Genomic DNA, 7,541 nt, shown 5'->3' on the forward strand with positions numbered 1-7,541 from the left:
TGTATACCACAGCCTCTTTGTACACCCAGCCTCCCTGTATATACTAGCTTCTCTTCTATATACCCTAGCCTCTTTGTATGTAACAATCTGCATCTATTAGTAGGTGACTTGGGAAGTGACAATCTGCATCTTGTGACAGGTAATGTGACAAGCTCTCTGGTGACCCCAATGTAAGGGGGATCCTGATGTAATGATAATATATAACGTTGTATCTATCTATCTATATATATATGTATATATATATATATATATATATATATATATATATATATATATATATATATATATATATATATACACACAAACATGTATATTATATACATGTGTATGCTCGCCCAAGCGTATGACTTTCTTTACTTCACTGCTATGGGCTCTAGCCCCAGATCTTTTGTAAACCTAGCAACGCCCCTGGAAAGGTGTAATATTAATCTTGTATAGGTTAATGGTTAGAGCAAATATGGTGGCCCACCTGCAGACTGGGTTGGGGAAGCTCCTCCACTTGGGACAGAAATATATATCAACAATATCCCTCAAGAAATCTATAAAGATAAATTCTTTCAGACTCCTGGAACATTGTATGGGTTTTATCTTATGATGGCTTTTTTAGTAGACAGATTACACAAGTGAAAGCCAAACACTGAAAGACAGCATGTGTGATGTACGTTATGTATCCAGGGCTGTGGTGGGCTCCTTGATGATTCAAAGCTTGTCTGGGTGCCTGGCTGTTGATTAGCTTATTGTTAATTACAGTATTTATCGGCGTATAACACGTATTTTTTCCCCTTAAAATCAGGGGAAAATCATGGGTGCGTGTTATACACCGATCCCCCGCTGATTGTGAGGAAAGGAGCAAGCGGAGCAGTCCCGCTCCCCTCCACTGATTGCGAGAGGAGTGAGCGCCGCTGACATACAGAAAGCTCGTACGTGACTGTGAGCAGAGCCGAGTCTAGCCACAGTACACACAGCTTTCTGTATGTCAGCAGCGCTCGCTCCTCTCGCAATGAGTGGAGATGGGAGGGACTGTGAGCAGAGCCAAGTCTAGCCGAAGTACACGCGGCTTTGTGTATCTCGGCTCCGCTCGCTCCTCTCCGCTCAGTCAGCGGAGATCGGCGCCAAATTTAAATCAGAGCAATGCTGCAAAGAAACTAGCAATGCTGCAAAGACACTAGGCAAGGCTGCAAAGGCACTGGGCAAGGCTGCAGATGGACACTGACAAGGCTGCAGTGATGGGCATTTAAATGTAAGTTTTTTTTCCTTAGAATTCCCTCTTAAAAGTTTTTTCCTTAAATACAGATATAGATAAATATAGATAAATACACTAGATCAATGTTTAATTAGGTTACTGTTAGCTGCTAGCTGTTCATTAGATGTACTGGTAGATGCACTGATGATATTGCTGTTTAAAGTTTGCATTGTAGGATAATGTGGTCAAGCTCTTTTATGATTCAGTGTGGTATAAATTCTGTGTGAAATTGCAAAAAAGGGAGTTCCTGTTTGTATCTAAGCTAGTGTCGCCTAGTTCTTGGGTGCAACTCCCAGCTATAGTACCTTGTTCTTGGTTCCAAATTGGAGGAAGCAGCTGTTTGGCGGAGGCACCCAGGCGGTTTGTTACATCATGGTCACTGGGGAAGCTCTCCAAGTGGATGTGCCGCCCCATGTGACTAACAGCCATCTTGGATCAGACAGAACTTATTTAGGGCCCTGGCTTGCAGGCTTGTTTGGGTCGTGTAGGGACAGGTTGCCCGTCTGACAGGGACAGTGATTAGTGGCAAGGAGAGGTTCCCGAGACGTAGGGAAAGGATAGGGACACACCATTTTACCTGGAGACCACCTCATTTGGGTCTGGCCTGGCCAGGCCACATTCCGCCCCTTAAGACAGATGCTTTCGACACATCTGTGCTCTGTGAAACTCATGCTTGGTTTGTAGATTGAAAAAACATTCAACATTCAATCAACTTTCACAGAAAACACACCCTAAAATCATAACCTTCTACATGTGCCAGTTCTCTAATGGGATTGTTTATAAACAGGTCTTAAAGAACAGCCCTTGGGGCAAGGAGAACACAGTGTTTTTACATAAATGGTTTTAAAACTTTGTTTAGTCTTATATTAAATAACGTCAAAAACATTATAAACAACACAAGTACACTCATGGAAAGAGATGTCATTTTTCAAGAATGTTGAGATCATGTCATGTGTGGATGTTGGTTAAAGGTAAATGCAGGGCAAAGCAGCAAGTTAATGTCAATGCATATCTCCATAGATGCATGAACTTACCTTACCACCCTGTTCAGACACAGCCCCATATAGGTTAGAAGGGTTCTAACTCACACAGGGTTTTGGACTCCCATGTGACAATGCTGGTTGGCCCAGTGCCGTCACATGAAGTGAGTCATATGCTCCTCCATAACCAGATACATAGCTCCAAACTGTCCTGGATTTGGAGGGACTGCCTCTGATTTGGAACAAAGTCCCTCTGTCCCTCTTTCCTTATCATTTGTCCCTCATTTTGTTCTGATCTATATAATTGTATAATTGTATATAAAATGCTCTTTTTATCTTTCAAAACGTGTTTCCCAGTATTAAACCTTTCATCCAATTACTAAATTGCTGCATTTATAAATTTCAAAAATCAATATAAAGGAATAGTAGTGGTAAACAAGCACTTGTGGGTTTCACTAATCTTTTTTTTGCTTATAGAATTCTCCTTTAACCACTTAACAACCAGCCCATAGCCAAATGACGGCTACAGGGCGTTTGCTTAACTCTGGGAGGCCGTCATATGACGTCCTCTCTGGGGCGCGCACTTGAGAGCATCAGTGACCGGCGGGGCCACAGGATTTGGCGCATCACGGCCGTTTACCACGTGATCGCTCCATCAAATGACGGAGCGATCACTTGTAAACAGACGCCGGTTCCTCCCTCTCTGTAGCGATCAGTACAGTGAGAGGGGAGAGATCAGTGTCAGCAGCGCTGTGGGCTGTATCTGCAGTGCCCACCGACAATTAACCCCTCCATGCCCTGCCAATAATCTGCGATGCCCTGCCAATACTCTACAATACACAGCAATGCCCTGACAATACTCTGCAATACTCTGCAATGCCCTGCCAATACTCTGCAATACTCTGCAATGCACTGCCAATACTCTGCAATACCCAGCAATGCCCTGCAATACTCTGCAATACCCAGCAATGCACTGCCAATACTCTGCAATACCCAGCAATGCACTGCCAATACTCTGCAATACCCAGCAATGCCCTGCAATACTCTGCAATACCCAGCAATGCCCTGCCAATACTTGGCAATACCCTGCCAATACTCTGCAATGCCCTGCCAGCGATCGGTACAGTGAGAGGGGAGAGATCAGTGTCAGCAGCGCTGTGGGCTGTATCTGCAGTGCCCACCGACAATTAACCCCTCCATGCCCTCCCAATACTCTGCAGTGCCTTGCCAATACTCTGCAATACCCAGCAATGCCCTGCCAATACTCTGCAATACTCTGCAATACTCTGCAATGCACTGCCAATACTCTGCAATACCCAGCAATGCCCTGCAATACTCTGCAATACCCAGCAATGCCCTGCCAATACTCTGCAATACTCTGCAATACCCTGCCAATACTCTGCAATACCCAGCAATGCCCTGACAATACTCTGCAATACCAAGCAATGCCCTGCCAATACTCTGCAATACCCAGCAATGCCCTGCCAATACTCTGCAATACCCTGCCAATACTCTGCAATGCCCTGCCAATACTCTGCAATGCCCAGCAATGCCCTGCCAATACTTTGCAATACCCAGCAATAATCTGCAATACCCAGCAATACTCTACAATACCCTGCCAATACTCATACCCTCATACCCTGCAATACCAAGCAATGCCCTGCCAATACTCTGCAATACCCAGCAATGCCCTGCAATACTCTGCAATACCCAGCAATGCCCTGCCAATACTCTGCAATACCCTGCCAATACTCTGCAATGCCCTGCCAGCGATCGGTACAGTGAGAGGGGAGAGATCAGTGTCAACAGCGCTGTGGGCTGTATCTGCAGTGCCCACTGACAATTAACCCCTCCATGCCCTGCCAATACTCTGCAATGCCCTGCCATTACTCTGCGATGCCCTGCCAATACTCTGCAATACCCAGCAATGCCCTGCCAATACTCTGCAATACTCTGCAATGCACTGCCAATACTCTGCAATACCCAGCAATGCCCTGCAATACTCTGCAATACCCAGCAATGCCCTGCCAATACTCTGCAATACTCTGCAATACCCTGCCAATACTCTGCAATACTCAGCAATGCCCTGACAATACTCTGCAATACCAAGCAATGCCCTGCCAATACTCTGCAATACCCAGCAATGCCCTGCCAATACTCTGCAATACCCTGCCAATACTCTGCAATGCCCTGCCAATACTCTGCAATACCCAGCAATGCCCTGCCAATACTCTGCAATACCCAGCAATACTCTACAATACCCTGCCAATACTCTACAATACCCTGCCAATACTCATACCCTCATACCCTGCAATACCCAGCAATGCCCTGCCAATACTCTGCAAAATCCTGCCAATACTCTGCAATGCCCTGCCAATACTCTGCAATACCCAGCAATGCCCTGCCAATACTCTGCAATACCCAGCAATAATCTTCAATACCCAGCAATACTCTACAATACCCTGCCAATACTCTGCCATAAATTGCCATACTCAGCCATAGTCGGTGATACCCTGCAATACCCAGCCATACTCTGCAATACCCAGCCATACTTGGTGATACCCTGCAATACCCAGCCATACTCTGCAATACCCAGCCATACTCGGTGATATCCTGCAATACTCAGCCATACTCTGCAATACCCAGCCATAGTCGGTGATACCCTGCAATACCCAGCCATACCCGGTGATACTCTGCAATACCCAACCATACTCGGCCATGCTCAGCCATACTCTGTGATACCCTGCAATACCCAGCCACACTCGGTGATACCCTGCAATACTCGGTGATACCCAGCCATACTCAGCCATGCTTGGCTGTACTCGGCCTCTGTATGTGGCCAGGCTGGGGAAGTCACACACGTGGTATCGCCGTACTCGGGAGGAGTAGGAGAATTTATTTTGGGGTGTCATTTCTGCTATGTACATGCTATGTGTTAGAAATATTGTATAAATGGACAACATTGTGTTAAAAAAAAAAGCCTTTTAACCACTTCCCGCCCGCCGGCCATCATATGATGTCCTTGACTTTGTAGGGGGATATCTGAATGATGGGTGTAGCTACAGGCATCATTCACATATCAGCTTTTTTAGCCCTACACCATAAGAACAATCATAGCAGCTGTTCTGCTGCTTGATCATTCTTACAGGAGGCAAGAGGGGACTCCCCCCCCCCCCGCGCCGCCTTCCGGTGCTTCTACCGACTCACCAATACGATCAAAGCCAGAATGTTTTTGTTTTTTTTATTTCAGGCTTTCCAGCCTAGAGGTGAGATGTGGGGTCTTATTGACCCCCAGATTTCACTGTAAATAGGTCCGATCATGCCATATTCCTATTACAAGGGATGTTTACATTCCTTGTAATAGGAATAAAAGTGATCAAAAATTTATTTTTGGGGGAAAAAATGTCAAACTAAAATAAATAAAGTAAAATGAACAATAAAAAAATAAAAAATGTAAAGCGCCCCTGTCCCCATGAGCTCGCATGCAGAAGCGAACGCATACGTAATTCCCGCCCACATACGGTGTTCAAACCACACATGTGAGGTATCGCTGAGAACGTTAGAGCAAGAGAAATAATTCTAGCACTAGACCTCCTCTGTAACTCAAAACATGTAACCAGTAAAAAAAATTCAAGCGTCGCCTATGGGGATTTTTAAGTAGCGACGTTTGGCGCCATTCCACGAGCGTGTGCAATTTTGAAGGGTGACATGTTAGGTATCTATTTACTTGGCGTAACTTCATCTTTCACATTATGCAAAAACATTGGGCTAACCTTACTGTTTTTTTTTTTTAAAGCACAAAACATTTTTTTTTCCAAAAAAAAACAGGTTTGAAAAATTGCTGCGCAAATACCGTGCGAGATGAAATGTTGCAACGACCACCATTGTATTCTCTAGGGTCTTTGCTATAAAAAACATATATAATGTTTTGGGGTTCTATGTAATTTTCTAGCAAATAAATGATGATTTTTACATGTAGGAGAGAAATGTCAGAATTGGCCTGGGTGCTCCAGAACGCCTGATGGTGCTCCCTGCATGTTGGGCCTCTGTATGTGCATTTGTTTTATTTCTTTTTTTTTTGTCTTTCTTTGTTCTATATTCATCTGGTGTTTTTCAAAAGCACAAGCTTTCCAGCAGAATGTGTCAGTTTACATGGATGAGACAAACCATTTAACACTGGCAGGGTTGGTTAAAATGATCAGCTTTAATCTATCTAAAAATACTGTTTACTGTAACTGATTAAAAGGTGTGAGCTGGAAATTATTATTATTAGTATTATTATTATTATTATTAATAATAATATTATAATACAGATTTATATAGAGCCAACAGTTTACGCAGTGCTTTACAATATAAAAGGGAGACAATACAGTTATAATACAATAAGGGCCGGTTCACACAGCGATGCGATGCGAGGCGACACGGCTCGCCTCGCCTCGCTCCCCCAAGTCGCCCCCGTTCAGTACTATGGAACCGTTCTGAGAGGAGCGACTCGAGTCGCTCCGACTCAGAAAAAAGGTTCCTGTACTACTTCTGGGCGACTTCGGGGGCGACTTGCATTGACTTCTATACAGAAGTCCTCTGCAAGTCGCCGCCGAGATCCCCGCAGGTCGCGGCGAGGCAAGTCGGAGACGCCTCGCCGCGCCTCGCTGTGTGAACCGGTCCTAAAATACAAGAGGATTAAGAGGGCCTTGCTCAGAAGAGCTTACAATCTAATAGGGTGGGGCAGGTTGTCACTGTGGGGAATGAGTTGACGGAAGTGGTAGGAGATTAGTTGGAGATGTGATAGGCTTCCCTGAGGAGATGAGTTTTCAGGGATCGCCTGAAGGTAACAATAGTAGGGGACAGCCAGACAGGTGGAGGTAGTGAGTTCCAGAGGAGGGGAGAGGCTCTGGAGAAGTCCTGGAGACCAGCATCGGAGCAGGAGACAAGAGAGCTTAAGAGTAGAAGGTCTTGAGAAGAGCGGAGAGGACGATTTAGGTGATATTTGGAGACAAGATTGGTGATGGAGCTTGGGGCAGAGTTGTGAATGGCTTTGTATGTTGTGGTTAGTTTTTTTAATTTAATTTGCTGGGTGATTGGGAGCGAGTGTAGCGATTGGAGGAGAGGGTTGGCAGACGCTGAGCGGTTGGTAAGGTGGATAAGTGTGGCAGCAGCATTCATGATAGACTGAAGAGGGGAGAGCCTATGGAGAGGCAGGCCAATGGGAAGGGAGTTGCAATAGTCAAGGCGAGAGATAACGAGGGAGTGAATGAGGAGCTTCCATTTGTTAGTGTATCTAAATCTGCTAATACATTTAAAGTGTTTGCTACCCCAAA

This window comes from Lithobates pipiens, unplaced genomic scaffold, assembly GCF_037356315.1.
Source record: "Lithobates pipiens isolate NorthernLeopardFrog02 unplaced genomic scaffold, aLitPip1_a1.2 Scaffold_19, whole genome shotgun sequence".
NCBI classification, from domain to species: domain Eukaryota; kingdom Metazoa; phylum Chordata; class Amphibia; order Anura; family Ranidae; genus Lithobates; species Lithobates pipiens.